The 15,192-nt window shown below is 47.8% G+C and overlaps 1 long non-coding RNA gene across 1 annotated transcript; it reads left to right on the top strand.

The window, feature by feature from the left end:
* The first annotated feature begins 1,073 nt into the window (after window positions 1-1,073).
* On the top strand, window positions 1,074-5,630 carry LOC129138804 (uncharacterized). The gene is made up of 3 exons (XR_008542045.2): window positions 1,074-1,269; window positions 2,789-2,940; window positions 5,298-5,630. It is a non-coding gene; the product is annotated as an uncharacterized LOC129138804 (long non-coding RNA).
* Window positions 5,631-15,192: the final 9,562 nt, after the last annotated feature.

The raw sequence follows: 15,192 nt of genomic DNA, 5'->3' as shown, positions 1-15,192 counted from the left end.
CGGGTTCAAGCGATTCTTGTGCCTCAGCCTCCTGAAGTAGCTGGGATTACAGGCGCCTGCCACGACACCCGGCTAATTTTTGTATTTTTTGGAGACAGGGTTTCATCATGTTGGCCAGGCTGGTCTCGAACTCCTGACCTCAAGTGATCTCCCCGCCTTGGCCTCCCAAATTGCTGGGATTACAGGTGCGAGCCACTGCACCCGGCCCACTATTTATTTTCTGAAGATGTTCTTGATGACATTCTACATTTTTGCCTGTTTCCAGACTGCATGGACACCCCGTATAGTTAGCTAGGGTGTAACTCGATTACTACATGAATGGAGCTGTTTTCAGTCTTGCTATTTATAGGATCCCTGTGGGTTACCTGACTCCAAGCTACTCAGTTTCAGGACTTCTAAGTCATAGATTCATTCATTAGGCAAACATTTTTGAGTGCCATCTGTGCCTCATGACAGCATTGCAGGTAGGCGGAGGAAAGCAACTGCTGTTGTTATCAACCCCATAGGGAGCACTGACCCCCAGACAAATTCTGTGTCTTATTTTTATTCTTGCTGTTGTGCTTTTTTTTTTTTTTTCTTTTTGAGACGGAGTTTCACTTTTGTTGCCCAGGCTGGAGTGCAATGCTGTGATCTCCAACCTCCGCCTCCCAGGTTCAAGTGATTATGCTGCCTCAGCCTCCCAAGTAGCTGCAATTACAGGCATGTGCCACCATGCCCAGCTAATTCTTTTTTTTTTTTTTTTTTGTATTTTTAGTAGAGATGGAATTTCACCATGTTGGTCAGGTTGGTCTCGAACTCCTGACATCAAGTGATCCATCCACCTCAGCCTCCTAAAGTGTTAGGATTACAGGCGTGAGCCATGAGCCACTGCGCCCGGCCATTGCTGTTGTGTTTTTAAGACACAGGGTCTCTCTATGTTGCCCAGGCTGGTCTTGAGATCTCAGGTTCCAGGGACCCTCCTGCCTCAGCTTCCCAAGTAACTGGGATTACAGACATGAGACACCTCCCCTGGCTTCAAACTCTGGGTCTTATCAGTTCGTCTAACATAATCACATGCTTCATTCTTCTGACAGGGAGGAATTAGTGAAACTCCATCACCTCAGTGGCTGTGTTACCATGACTGACTGAATTTGCGTAATTGTTCAACCATGAGTCTACCAGCCTTGTCATAAGAAACAACAACAACCCACTGACAACTCATCTGGAAAATCACTGCTCTGTTCAAGTCATTTCCACAGCACAAGAAATCTCCGGCAATGTGCCCAGAAGGTCTTTCGTTACCCAATTCCTTAAGCTAGTCTCTGAAAAACAGACACCTGCCCTGCTCTATGTCTCTAGAAGCAACTGGTTCTTAGAAGACACGATAGAGGCTGGGCACGGTGGCTCACGCCTGTAATCCCAGCACTTTGGGAGGCCGAGGCAAGCGGATCATTTGAGGTCAGGAGTTCAAAACCAGCCTGGCCAACATGGTGAAACCCCATCTCTACTAAAAATACAAAAATTAGCTGGGCATGGTCGTGGGCACCTGTAATCCCAGCTACTCAGGAGGTGGGGAGCCCGGGAGGTGGAGGTTGCAGTGAGCAGAGATCGCACCATTGTACTCCAGCCTGGGCAACAGAGTGAGACTCTCTCAAAAAAAAAAAAAAAAGACATGATACAGAAACATAAGAGATTTTCACTATAGAGATAGGAAACAATTTTTCAGTCAGCTCTGGATCATTGGCCCAGAATTACCTCCAGGTTCCACCAAGGCTGCCCCACCAGACTGCTACAAGTAGCTAATGTTACCTTGGTTACTTTCCAGGATGAACCTCACTCAAGAGCTCGTGGTCTTTATGACTTATTTCTTTTTCTTAATTATAGTCTCTAGACTTCTAACCTAGCAAAGGTCCTGTGAGTAAGATTTAAGGAGAAACTAATTGAGGTCTGAAGGCTGAGTGTGCTAGGAGATTCTTTTTTTTTTTTTTTCTTGCTCTTTTCTTTTTTTTTCTTGCTCTGTCACACTGGCTGGAGTGCAATGGCAGGATCACATTTCACTGCAGCCTCAACCTCCCAGGCTCAGGTGATCCTCCCACCTCAGCCTCCTGAGTGGCTGGGACCACAGGTGCCTGCCACCATGCCCAGCTAATTTAAAAATTTTTTTGTAGAGATAGGGTCTCCTTATGCTGCCCAGGGTGGTTTCGAACTCCTGGGCTCAAGTGATCCTCCCACTTCTGCATTCCAAAGTGCTGGGATTACAGGTGTGAGCCACTGCGTCTGGCATGGTGGGAGATTCTTGATGTTCCCTCCCACTAAGCAGGTTGGGGTGGGTCAATACATCTTCATGGGAGTAGATGGAACTGAAATGCTGGTGAGCTTGGTAGGAAAGCAAGTTTAGGGCTTAACCCGAGTTCCAGTTAGCTATTGCTGTGTAAAAGCCACCTCCAAAATTCAGTGGCTTCGAATGACTATTTTATATATTTATTTTTTTATTTGTTTTTTTATTTTTGAGACGGAGTCTCACTCTGTCTCCCAAGCTAGAGTGCAGTCATGCAATCTCGGCTCACTGCAACCTCCGCCTCCCGGGTTCCAGCGATTCTCCTGCCTCAGCCCCCTGAGTAGCTGGGACTACAGGCACGTACCACAAAGCCCCGCTAAATTTTGTATTTTTTAGTAGAGACAGGGTTTCACTACATTACCCAGGCTGGTCTCGAACTCCTGACCTTGTGATCCGCCTGCCTCGGCCTCCCAAAGTGCTGGGATTACAGGCGTGAGCCACCGCACCCAGCCTATTTATTATTCTTCACAGTTCTCGGGGATAACGGGCTCAGCTGCAAAGTTCTTCCTTGAGCATCTGAATTTGGTTGTGGTCAGATGGTGGATAAAGCTGGACTTATCTGAATCTTCTTTCGTCACATGTCTGGAGTGTCTGGAGTGGCTGGAAAACAGCTTCCTCACAAGGTAACCGTCAGAGTAGTCGGGCTTCCCTAAGCCAGCATAGCAGCTGGCTTCCCCTAGAGCGAATGATGTTCCAGGAGATCTGGGTGGTAGCTACAAGACTTCTTAGGACCTAGCCTTAGAAGTCATGCAGTAACAGTCCAAGGGATTCTCTTAGCCAAAAAGCAAGTCCCAGGGTCAGCCAGCATCCAAAGGAATGAATAGCAGTCCATTGAGGGGTGGCCATCTTTAGAGATTAACTCCTATAGTCTAGTACTACAGAGCAGACACGCCCTAAGTTTCAAACGCCAGGCATTAAAGCAGGTCTCAAATATGAATGGCTGGATACACACAGTGCCTTCTAGCCCTTCCTCAACACTCTAGGTAAGGCACCCAAGCTCTCAGGAGTGCTCATAGAACCATTCTTCATGCTTAGGGCACTGGCGGGCCTGAACCTTCCTTACCTTCACCATTCTCTCTGCTCACCGCCATCTTTCACCACTCAGGGCACAGTAATTAACCTTAGACAGTCTTCTTTCACTCGTGTCCACCTTCACCATTTTTTTTTTCTTTTTGAGACGGAGTCTCACTCTGTTGCCCAGGCTGGAGTGCAGTGGTGCGATCTTCGCTCACTGCAACCTCTGCCTCCTGCGTTCAAGCGATTCTCCTGCTTCAGCCTCCCAAGTAGCTGGGATTACAGGTGCCTGCCACCATGCCCGGCTAACGTTTTTGTATTTTTAGTAGAGACGGGTTTCCACCACGTTGACCAGGCTGGTCTCAAACTCCTGACCTCAGGTGATCTGCCTGCCTCTGCCTTCCAAAGTGCTGGGATTATAGGCGTGAGCCACCGCACCTGACCACTTTCACCTTTTATCTTTATCTTCTATGGCTTCTTTCCAACCAGTACTTGGTAAATTTTTTAAAATGTTTAATTTTACCTCAGTAAAATCTCTCCTGCTTTTAACTCCAAAACCCTACCCTCCGATCACTGCTGGTGTTAAACCAAAGTGGTTTTAGTTATACAGCGGTATTTTAAAAAGAAAGGCCATAAATTGTAAATAAAATTAGACAAAAAGAGCCAATGATTTCAAGCCCTACATTTTGAAAGTTACTGGAAGTACCTGATCAAAATCTTCCCAAAAGTTAACGGCTTCTTCCTTCCTTTTCTATGAGGTCTGGTTTCTATAAGCACTAGTGTTTCAGATAAATAAAAACTCTTGGCCAGGCACAGTGACTCATGTCTGTAATCCCAGCACTTTGGGAGGCTGAGGTGGACGGATCACTTGAGGTCAGGAGTTCGAGACAAGCCTGGCCAACATGGTGAAACCCCGTCTCTACTAAAAATACAAAAAAATTAGCTGGATATGGTGGCATATGCCTGTAATCCCAGCTATTCGGGAGGCTGAGGCCTCCTGAATCCCTTCCCGGGTTCAAGAATAGCTTGAACCCAGGAGGCGGAGGTTACAGTGAAGCAAGATCATGCCACTGCACTCCAGCCTGGGTGACAGAACAAGACTCTGTCTCAAAAAATAAACAAATAAAAACTCTTATTTTCTTTCTTTTTTTTCTTTTTTTTTTTTCTTTTTTTGAGACGGAGTCTCGCTGTGTTGCCCAGGCTGGAGTGCAGTGGCACAGTCTCAGCTTACTGCAAGCTCTGCCTCCCGGGTTCCAGCCATTCTCCTGCCTCAGCCTCCCGAGTAGCTGGGACTGCAGGCACCCGCCACCATGCCCAGCTAATTTTTTTGTATTTTTAGTAGAGACGGGGTTTCACTGTGTTAGCCAGGATGGTCTCGATCTCCTGACCTCGTGATCCGCCCGCCTTGGCCTCCCAAAGTGCTGGGATTACAGGCGTGAGCCACCTCGCCTGGCCAAAACTCTTATTTTCTGTTCGGAAATTGTTTTTCTTTGTTTTCTAAAATTATTATTACAAACTGACATTTTGTTTACTACTAATTTTTCATTATAAGAAAGGGTATACGCCAGGTTGGTGGGCTCAAGCCTGTAATCCCAGTACTTTGGGAGGCCAAGGCGGGCAGATCAGCTGAGGTCGGGAGTTCGAGACCAGCCTGACCAACATGGAGAAACCCTGTCTCTACTAAAAATACAAAATTAGCCGGGCGTGGTGGCACATGTCTGTAATCCCAGCTACTCAGGAGGCTGAGGCAGGAGAATTGCTTGAACCCGGGAGGTGGAGGTTGCCGTGAGCTGAGATCACGCCATTGCACTCCAGCCTGGGCAACAAGAGCAAAACTCCATCTCAAAAAAAGAAAAAAACAAAAACAAACCAGAGAGGGTATTTAGCCATGTTATGAGTTATATAGAATTTTGAAGTCTAGTCTAGGAATCTAATATCCATTTAACATAGTTCTGTTTTCCTCTAGGAAAATGCATTCCAAATGCCAAACCACAAACTTCAAAATGACATTTTGTGGACACACCCCATTTGTATCTGACTCCTGCCTGCTCATTTGCTTCTTTCCATCGAGCTACACACATCATGAACTTGGATTTTGTGCATGACATTGAAATACTGAAAAGCAAAGTCAATGCGGGCATTTCAGGCAGGCTCTGTGTTGGTTTGGGACTGAGCTGTTTTTCCCTATGCCATGCTGTCTCCACCAGTCTAACCCTTAGCCCTACTGTGAACCACAGAAGGGCAGGAGCTTCCCTTTAGGAACTATTTTCCACTTAAACAGAAACTGCTGGTTAACATCACTGGCCAAGTCGGGATCACTGCTGTCTGGGCTGGTGACCTCTGGGGTTACTGTCCACATGTGTCTGCTTTCCCTCAGCTGTGCCCTTCGGCTATTGGTACCCAAAGGGAAGAGGAAGGAAGAGTTGTGACAGCAGCAGTGCCCCCAGCAGGAAAGAGGGAGAGCAGTACACCCAGCCTGTGACACCCACTCTTGCCTGTCCACAAGCCCAGCATGGTAGGGGCACGGCTGTCAGGGAACTCTGCCACACTCCTCATTAAAGCCCCATAGCCAGGTGTGGTGGCTCATGCCTGTAATCCCAGCACTTTGGGAGGCCGAGGCGGGCAGATCACCTGAGCTCAGGAGTTTCAGACCAGCCTGGCTAACATGGCGAAACCCCATCTCTACTAAAAATACAAAAATTAGCTGGGCTTGGTGGCACACGCCTGTAATCCCAGCTGTTCAGGAGGCTGAGGCAGGAGAATTGCTTGAACCCGAGAGGCGGAGGTTGCAGTGAGCCGAAACCGCACCACTGCACTCCAGCCTGGGCAACAGAGTGAGACTCTGTCTCAAAAAATAAAACAAAAAGAAAAAGAAAAAAAAGCCCCAAGGGACAAGACTGAGACCCAAAACAAAAATCAAAATCCCTTCTACAACTCTGAACACAGTGTTAGGCACCCTATGTGAGGTAACGATGTTAGGTGAGTGAATTAACTGAATAAGTGACTTCCAGCACTCTAGCTAGGCAAAAATGTGAATTTGCAACATAGATTATTACTTACTTTATAAAAGAATCACCCTGGGCTTGCTTTATTTTATTTTACTTTATTTATTTTTTATTTATTTATTTATTTATTTATTTTTTTTGAGATGGAGTCCCACTCTGTTGCCAGGCTGGAGTGCAGTGGCACAATCCCGGCTCACTGCAACCTCTGCCTCCCAGGTTCAAGCGATTCTCCTGCCTCAGCCTCCCAAGTAGCTGGGATTACAGGCGTGTGCCACTACGCTCAGCTAATTTTTGTACTTTTAATAGAAACGGGGTTTCATCATGTTGGCCAGGATGGTCTTGATCTCTTGACCTTGTGATCCACCCACCTCGGCCTCCCAAAGTGCTGGGATTACAGGCGTGAGCCACCACGCCCGGCCTTACTTTATTTTTTGTTGTGTGGAGATGGAGTCTTACTGTGTTGCCCAGACTGGTCTCGAACTCCTGGGCTCAAGTGATCCTCTCGCCTCCCAAAGTGCTGGGATTACAGGCGTGAGCCACGGTGCTGGGCCTTGGGCTTACTTTTGAGGGTAATCCTAGAGAAGTTAAAAATAGAGAAATGTAAGTTGTATGTAAATTTTAAAAGAATTTTTTAATAAAAAATAGGATTTCAGCTACACGCAAATTTCTGGAGTCCCCAACATGTCCACTGTGTAGAATAAGACATGTCTTTAGGCAGATATTTGTTAATTATGAATAATTTTTATTCACACAGGTTCATTTTTCCTCAAATTATCCAGAAAACTGGTGCATGCCAGGGGGGCTTTGGGATGAGCCACAATTCTTTTTTTCTTTTTTTTTTGAGACAGAGTCTTGCTCTGTCACCCAGGCTGGAGTGCAATGGTGCAATCTTGGCTCACTGCAACCTCTGCCTCCCGGGTTCACGCCATTCTCCTGCCTCAGCCTCCCTGGTAGCTGGGACTACAGGCGCCCACCACCATGCCCGGCTAATTTTTTTTGTATTTTTAGTAGAGACGGGGTTTCACCGTGTTAGCCAGGATGGTCTCGATCTCCTGACCTCGTGATCCGCCTGCCTCGGCCTCCCAAAGTGCTGGGATTACAGGTGTGAGCCGCCGCGCCCGGCCAAGGGATGAGCCACAATTCTTAAAACTTTCACAAGACATAGAAATTTTGACTTATGCTGGGCGCAGTGGCTCACGCCTGTAATCTCAGCACTTTGGGAGGCTGAAGTGGGCAGATCACCTGAGGTCAGGAGTTTGAGACCAGCCTGGCCAACATGGCAGAACCTGTCTCTACTAATGATACAAAAAAATTAGCCAGGCGTGGTGGTGCACACCTGTAATCCCAGCTACTCAGGAGGCTGAGGCAGGAGAATCTCTTGAACCTGGGAAGGCGGAGGTTGCAGTGAGCCAAGATCGTGCCATTGCACTCCAGCCTGGGCGATGGAGCGAGACTCTATCTCAAAAAAAAAAAAAAAAAGAAAGAAATTTTGACTTAAACCGGGGCGAGGGGAGGGAATCTTTTTAAAGAGCCATCAAATATTTATTGCTGCCACTCAATCTCATGGACTCTAAACTAGTCATTGCCTGGAAATTAAGCCGTTGCCATGTCTCCAGGTCTGCTATGCAGGCAAAGAAAAGCAGAGCCATCTTCTATTGAATAGCACCTGTCAGAGGGTTGCCAAAACTCTGGGGAAAATCCTCAGGCAATGAAATTCTCAGGCAATGTTTTTTTTTTTTTTTTTTGAGACGGAGTTTCGCTCTTTTTGCCCAGGCTGGAGTGCAATGGCGCGATCTTGGCTCACTGCAACCTCTGCCTTCCAGGTTCAAGCAATTCTTCTGCCTCAGCCTCCCGAGTAGCTGGGATTACAGGCGTGCACCACCATGCCCAGCTAATTTTGTAATTTTAATAGAGACAGGGTTTCTCCATGTTGGTCAGGCCAGTCTCGAACTCCTGACCTCAGGTGATCTGCCTGCCTCGGCCTCCCAAAGTGCTGGGATTACAGGCGTGAGCCACGGCGCCTGGCCTACTCAGGCAATGTTAACCATGTAGTCCACAGCTGCAGTCCTGACCGGCTTCCACACAGGGCTTCAGTAAAACCTGAAATGTGCTGTATTACCTACCAGATTGAAAACATTCCCCTCCCTCCTCCTGAAAAGATAACACCCAACAACTATTGGTTGCAAGAGGATGCAAGGGAGTGAGTATTCTCATAAATTGGTGGTAGGAGAATAAATTGCAGTCAACTTTATGGAGAATAGTTTTTCAATACAAAATCCTTAAAAGTGTTTATACTCTGTCATTCAAAAACTCCACTTCTGGTCAGACACAGTGGCTCACGCCTGTAATCCTAACACTTTGGGAGGCTGAGGTGAATGGATCACGAGGTCAAGAGATCGAGATCATCTTGGCCAACGTGGTGAAATCCCGTCTCTGCTAAAAATACAAAAATTAGCTGGGCGTGGTGGTATGTGCCTGTAGTCCTAGCTACTCAGGAGGCTAGGGCAGAAGAATCGCTTGAACCCGGGAGGCAGAGGTTGCAGTGAGCCGAGATCGCGCCACTGCACTCCAGCCTGAGCAACAGAGCAAGACGCCATCAAAAAAAAAAAAAAAATCCCCCCCACCAAAAAAACCCCTCCACTTCTAGAATTGTATTAAAAGAAAACAAAGAAATATTTTTTAAAGTGTATGTAAAGCCAGGGACGACAGTGCATGCCTGTAGGTACCAGCTATGAGGAGGGCTGAGGCAGGAGGATCACTGGAGCCCAGGAGTTCAAGGCCAGCCTGGGCAACATAGTGAGATCCCCCATCTCTTTTTTAAAAAGTGTATGTAAGAGGATATTTTTCCCAACATTATTTATAATAGCAAAAAATACCGGAAAGCAATATAAAATAAGGCACCGAAATGATCGAATACTATGAATTGATCTAAGTCATTAAAGTTGTAGAAGGATATTTAATGACCTGGAAAATTGTCCATGATATCTGAAGTAGACGGAAGCAGATCACAAAGGAGCATCTTCCCCAGGTTTAGAAGGATAACGTGTGTTTATGTGTGCACAGAAAAAGGACTGGAGGGATACACACAAAAATATTGACATAGTTATCTCTGGATGATAGAATCAGGGCTGATTTTTTAAAATTAATTAATTATTTATTTATTTTTGAGATGGGGTCTCACTCTGTCACCCAGGCTGGAGTGCAGTGGTGCCATTTTCACTCACTGCAACCTCTGCCTCCCAGGCTCAAGTGATCCTCTCACCTCCGCCTCCCAAGTAGCTGCGATTACAGGTGTGCACCACCACCCCAGGTAATTTTTTGTATTTTTGGTAGAAATGAGGTTTCACCATGTTGCTCAGGCTGGTCTTGAACCCCTGAGCTCAGGTGATCCACCCGCCTCAGCCTTGTAAAGTGCTGGGATCACAGGCGTGAGCCACTGCGCCCAGCCAGCGCTGATTTTACAGTCTTCTTGGTGCTCGTCTTATTTTCCAATTTTCCAATGAACATGATTGTTTTTGTAATCAGGAAGAAACATATTCTAACAAAATAATTGTTCTGTAGGGCCACTTTGTTCTCCTTTCCTGAACCTCATTTGTGTCACAGACTCCTTTGAGAATGTGATGAGAATTGTGGATCTTCTTTCCAGAAGTGCCAATATATATTATCAGATTTTACCTATAATTTCTGGGTATTCACAACCTAGGGGTTCATAGGCCCTGAGTTCAGAACTGTTCATCCACAGTCTGGGTGGCTTCCACCCTGTATATAGATTTGATTGGCTCTTGTTTTTTTGTTAGTTTGTTTGTTTTGTTTTGAGATGGAGTCTCACTCTGTCACGCAGGCTGGAGTGTAGTGGTGTGATCTCGGCTCACTGCAACCTCTGACCCCTGGGTTCAAGCAATTCTCCTACCTCAGCCTCCCGAGTAGCTGTGATTACAGGCGCTTGCCACCGTACTGGGATTACAGGCGTGAGCTACCGCACCCGGCTGATTTGGTTGGCTCTTGGCACATTCTCCAGTGGTGCTGGGGTCCCCGGCCTTCTCCCCCACCGCCAGCCCTTTGACCACTCCAAGAGCAGGTGGGGCCTGTCCTCAGAATATCAATGGACTCATGTAGGTACTCTGATGTGCCGGAGTTGAGTCTCTCAGGACAACATCAACAACTGAAAAGAGTGGGTGGAGAAGATCACTGTGTTCTGGAATCCTGCCCTCAAAGCAGATAGGAAGAGTGAACATTGCAGGCCACTTCTGTAGTTTCTTAATGAGCTTTGGCCACTTGCTGCTCCCCAGGGGACTAGGGACTATATACTCAGATGACTGTTATTTGGATGCAGCCAGTAGGATGCTTGGGACTTTGAAAATTAATAGCAGGCAGTTATCATTGAGAAACCTGACTCAACATAGGAAGAGAATGATGAGAGCCGAGAGTAATGACTGGAGACTGGAGAACCACAGTCACGGGGTTACTGTCAGAGGCAGGAATTCAGAGACTTGGTGGCAGAAATGAAGAGGAAAGTAGAGCTTCAAACCTTAGTCCCACTGGACCCAAGATCGTGACCTTCGAGGAAGGTCAGGGGCATTGTATATGTGCCCCAGCTGAGGCTGGGGAAAGGTCTTAGAGCTGATTTGTGAATACTTTTATTATAGTTCTTACCTGTGAACTGAAAGCTAGCTGCTCATACGGCCGATGGAAAGGCCACAAAAGTTTCTAAACCAAAAAGCGACAAGATCTGAATCGACTCAGAGGAAGATAAGACCCCTTGGAGGTCAGAGGGGTACCAGATAGGAGGCTGTTGGAGTGATGGGACGTGAACTGAGGTAGTGGGGCTGGAGACTCGTTCAAGCTATAGAACCCAGAGGATCGGGGAGAGGTGGAATTGAATGGGGAGGCTGGAGGGGCTGGAGTCTTTACGAGAGTCTCTGAGGTGGCTAGCCTGGGAGATTGGGTGACTCCATTCTCCGAGACCACAAATACATGAGGCAGAGCTCTGTGGGACGACATAATGAGCTATCGTGGGCTTATTAATGTGAGGAGCCTGAAGACATCCCAGTGGAAATGTCCGGCAGGCATTAGGAAATATGAATCAGCAGTTACTATGTAACCAGATGATGTGGCTGCTAAAACGAGGACAAGATGAGGCTGCATTTATAGCCGCATAGTATTCAGGCAGAGGTAGTCATCGACTATTTGCCAGTCAGGTCTTTTGTGGAGTGTGCCTCATTGGCTTCGCTGGCAGTGGGCAGGGAGTGGGCATATTTTAAGACTGACGTTAGTAACCCAGCTCAGAACAGGACCAGAGGGATGGACCGGGATGACAGGAAAACTGGAACTTGTGTAACAGACACTAAAAAAACTAGGTGTCAGCGTTTTCTGGAAGAGGAACTCTGGGTGGAATGATCAGTGTGTAACAGGATATAAAAATGGAAGCTTCTACAGAGACACTGAGCTACAATAAATGTGAAATTTCAGAGTCAGGTGCCAAATCGCCATATATAGATTTACAAAAGAAATGGTTCCCGGGCCTGTTCAGCAACTCTGGAGGGTCTCAGCCAGATCAAAGATAGGAAAGGTCAGAGAGCGAGAAAGGGGAAATAGAGGAAGAGATTTAGGGGGAAGGGGTAGTAGCTGTGGTGTCTAAGACCCCACCCAAGCCCTTAAAATGAAAGGTTATATGGGGAAGGATGTATGTGGGAAGGTTTTACCTCTTAACCAAAGTCTAATGAGGGATCCGTCTGAGCCTGTCTCCTCACCCCCACTCTCCCCACCCTGGCCCTCAAAGGAGGGCTTCTTTACAGTTAATTGATTTCTTGGAATGGTCCCAAGGGACAGGAGCGAGGGACAGGAAAGAGTGAAACAGGGGAGGAGGGAAAGCTGATCCGAGCTCCTCATTATCGTAGGTAACTGGGGCTTGCTATCACTGGGGACTTTCCCAGGCCATGTAAATGACTCTCAGAATTCTCTGCCTGAAGGGTGGAACAGGACAGTATTTATCTATGGCTCCCAGCCCCACTCAGCCGAGGGTTGCCCTCGGGGTGTTTGCACAAGCTTCAGAATGCTGAGGTGGAGTCTCCCAACCCAGGCAGCCGCAAAGAAGCCCCAGGGCCAGAGTGAGAGGTGCTCATGACGCTGAGGGAGGTGCCGCTGTCTGGAATCATGGGAGACCCTGTCAGACCCACGCTTGAGAAGACTAAAGCAGGCTGTGGTGAAGTAGACTGGGGTCAACTCCTACCTGGGACTTCTAAAGGGTAAATGATGGGCTGGGCGTGGTGGCTCACACCTGTAATCCCAGCACTTTGGGAGGCCTAGGCGGGTGGATCACTTGAGGCCAGAGTTCAAGACCAGCCTGGTCAACATGGTGAAACCCTGTCTTTACTAAAAACACAAAAATTAGCCGGGTGTGGTGGCACACGCAGGTAATCTCAGCCACTAGGGAGGCTGAGGCAGGAGAATCACTTGAACCCAGGAGGCAGAAGTTGCAGTGAGCCGAGATCGCACCACTGCATTCCAGCCTAGGTGACAGAGTGAGACTCTGTTTCAGAAAAAAAAAAAATTTTAATCAAAATAAATAAAGGGTAAATGACGGCTGGCTCACTACCATGGTGGCCAAGACAGGGGAGTGCTGCCACACTGGAATCACCCGACCCTTCCACAGCACACTGGGAGAAAACTTGTCTGTTTCCTTTAACTCCACGGGAGGCAGCCTCCCTAGAGTTGTCTGAGAGGCTGCTCAAGAGGACTTCTGGGGGCTGGGGAGGCCTCAGCATAAAGAAGCCAGAGGGTACTTGCCCAGTGCCCAGGGCTGAGGAAGGTGACACTCATGCCTCTGTATTCACAAGCTTGGGAGATCCCCGAGCCATGAGAATCTTTGAAGAGCCCATAAAAACTCCCAGGGGACAGAGAGTCAGCTTTAGACACCTGCCAGGCTCAGAGAGAACCTGGCCAAGGGAGGCCTTGCCCGTTCCCTTACCACTCCGCCCTCCACCCATTCCCCACACTCAGAAGCTAGTAGGGATGGAGGGAAGGAGAAGGAAGTACAAGGTGGAGAAATATGAAGCCAGCCACATCCACTTCCTGCCCACTTCCTGCTGGAGGATTCCAACTGGAAGCAGGCCAGAGTTGGGGAGAGGAGAAGTTATAAAGAATCTCTTAGACTGGTTATTCTAATTATGGGAGAGGCTACATTTGTGCCTTTGAGGATCTATGAGACTATTACCTAAGACTGAGCTGAAAATCACGGGGCCCACTGGGGTATTTATACAGGAATGGAGTTGTTTATTTATCCAGCATATTAGGGTTCTCCAGAGAAACAGAACCAGTAGGATTGGGGCACATGATTATGAAGGCTGACAAGGCCCAAGATTTGCAGAGTGACTCAGCAAGCAGAAGACCCAGGAAGAGCCAATGTTTCAGTCTGAGTCTGAAGACAGAAAAAAACAATGTCCCAGCCTGAAGATAGGAAGAAGAAATTCCCTCTTATTTGGAGGATATCAGCCCTTTTGTTCTATTCAGGCCTTCAGCTGCTTGGATGAGGCTCACCCATATTAGGGAGGGCCATCTGCTTTGCTGGGTCGATAGATTCAGACGTTAATCTCATGCAAAAACACCCTTACGAAAACACCCAGAATAATGTTTAGCCAAATACCTGGGCACCCTGTGGCCCAGTCAAGTTGAGTCACAAAATTAACCGTCACTTCCAGGCAATGTCCACTGAATGGATTTTATTTTATTTATTTATTTATTTTTGAGACACAGTCTCACTCTGTCACCCAGGCTGCAGCACAGTGGCGTGATCTCGGCTCACTGCAACCTCTGCCTCCTGGGCTCAGGTGATTTTCCTGCCTCAGCCTCCTGAGGAGCTGGGATGGCAGGCACACACCACCACACTCGGCTAATGTTTATACTTTTTGTAGAGATGGGGTTTCACCATGTTGCCCAGGCTGGTCTCGAACTCCTGGCCTCAAGTGATCTGCCCACCTCAGCCTCTGAAAGTGCTGGGATTATGGGCGTGAGCCACCATGCCCGGCCCATTGAATGGATTTTGAAGAAGACTCAATAAAAGTAGTGTTTTCATTATGTATGAGTCAAGCATAGACAACATTCCAGTAACATTCTTAGAACTAGCTCAAGACCTCCTGTGGGGCCTGCTAAACCTGACCCTGACCCTTGGCTACCCAGTCCCTGACCCCTTCACTCTTTAGCCAGCCCCCATCTGCCTGACACATGGTTAGTACCTTCCTGGCTCTCAGTTTTAGACTCTGCCCTCTGAACTGCAGGCAACATCCCCCATCTGCCTGACACATGGTTAGTACCTTCCTGGCTCTCAGTTTTAGACTCTGCCCTCTGAACTGCAGGCAACATCCCCCACAATCTCTGAAGCAGCATCTTCACAGTCAGAACCCTAATGAAATCCCCATTAGACATGGTCTCAGAATCATTCAAGACATGATTCTCCCCCAGTTTGCTGGTGGATGTAACACCCTCTTCTGAAATAGCCTGGTGATTACTTTTTTTTTTTTTTTTGAGATGGAGTCTTGCTGTGTTGCCCAGGCTGGAGTGCAGTGATGCGATCTTGGCTCACTGCAACCTCCACTTCCCAGGTTCAAGCGATTCTGCTGCCTTGGCCTCCCTTGTAGCTGGGACTACAGGCATGTGCCACCACGCCCAGCTAATTTTTGTATATTTAGTAGAGACAGGGTTTCCCCATCTTGGCCAAGCTGGTCTCGAACCCCGACCTCAGGTGATCCACCCACCTTGGCCTCCCAAAATGCTGGGATTACAGGTGTGAGCCCTGCAGGCAGCTGGGCGCGGTGGCTCACACCTGTAATCCCAACACTTTGGGAGGCCGAGGCGAGTGGA

This window comes from Pan troglodytes, chromosome X, assembly GCF_028858775.2.
Source record: "Pan troglodytes isolate AG18354 chromosome X, NHGRI_mPanTro3-v2.0_pri, whole genome shotgun sequence".
NCBI classification, from domain to species: Eukaryota; Metazoa; Chordata; class Mammalia; order Primates; family Hominidae; genus Pan; species Pan troglodytes.
This window is presented reverse-complemented; position numbering and strand designations above follow the sequence as displayed.